This window comes from Bison bison, unplaced genomic scaffold (genome assembly GCF_000754665.1).
Source record: "Bison bison bison isolate TAMUID 2011002044 unplaced genomic scaffold, Bison_UMD1.0 scf7180017864533, whole genome shotgun sequence".
In the NCBI taxonomy this organism is placed as follows: Eukaryota; Metazoa; Chordata; class Mammalia; order Artiodactyla; family Bovidae; genus Bison; species Bison bison.
In genome coordinates this window covers 19,671,313-19,672,736 of record NW_011495082.1, presented here as the reverse complement: position 1 = coordinate 19,672,736, position 1,424 = coordinate 19,671,313, and positions in this window count along the sequence as shown.

Sequence of the window (1,424 nt, the reverse complement as noted above, 5' to 3'; positions counted from 1 at the left end):
CCCATTGTCCTTCAAAATCAGATTCCCTGGGGATTCCCAGTCCCTTTGCTGGATCCTAAGGTTGGGAAGTTTAACATGGGGCCTAGAACCTTTGCAACAGTACGAGAACTTCTTTGGTGTTATTGTTCTCCAGTTTGTGGGTCGCCCACCCACAAAGTATGAGATTTGATTTTATTGTGATTGCACTCCTCCTACAGTCTCGCTGTGGCTTATCTTTTGTTCTCGGACATGGGGTATGTTTCTTTGGTGGGTTACAGCTTCAGTGCCAAGACGGAAGAGTAAAAGTACATGCACTCATCTTCTGTGCTTATCTTCTCTGGAGCAGTAAAGAACTGAAATTATGGGCTTGCAGCCGTGGCAGAACATGTGAAGGTCCCAGTGTGCAGACTCAGTGGCTCTTACCTCCCACATCCAAGATGGACAAGTAATGGTGGAGAGTTCCGACAGAATGCGGTCCACTGGAGAAGGGAATGGGAAACCACTTCAGTGTTCTTGCCTCAAGAACCCCATAAACAGTATGAAAAGGCGAAAAAATTTGACTCCAGAAGACGAGCCCCCCATGTTGATAGACGTCCAGTAAGCTACTGGGGAAGAGAAGAGAAGTAGCTCCAGGAAGAATGAAGAGGCTAGGCTGAAGTGGAAATGACACTTACTTATAGATATGTCTGGTGGACAATGTAAAGTCCGATGCTGTAAATAACGATATTGCATAGGAACCTGGAATGTTAAGTCCACAAATCAAGGTAAATTGAACTATATTTTTGAATTGATCAAGCAGGAGATGGCAAGAGTGAACATCAATATATTAGGAATCAGGCAACTAGAATGGATGGGAATGGGTGAATTTAATTCAGATAACCATTAAGAAGAGATTAAGAAGAGGTGGCATAAATACACGGAAGAACTATACAAAAAAGGGCCTTAATAACCTGGATAACCACTGTGGTGTGGTCACTCACCTAGACGCAGACATCCTGGAGGATGAAGTCCAGTGGGCCTTAGGAAGAATTACTACAAACAAAGCTAATGAACATGATGGAATTCCAGCTGAGCTATTTCAAATCCTAAAAGATGATGCTGTTAAAGTGCTGCACTGAATATGTCCACAAATTTGGAAAAGTCAGCAGTGGCCACACGACTGGAAAAGGTCAGTTTTCATTCCAATCACAAAGAAAGGCAATGCCGAAGAATGCTCAAACTACAGTATAATTGCACTCATTTCATATGCTAGGAAGGTAATACCCCAAATCCTTCAAACTAGGCTTCAGGAGTGAAGGACAGGTAGGCCTGGCATACTGCAGTCCACGGGGTCACGAGCAGTTGGACACGACTTGGCAACTGGAAAACAACAATATGGACACTTAGGTTGCTTCCATATCTTGACTATTATAAATAATGCTGCAGTGGACGTGGCAGGGGGTGGA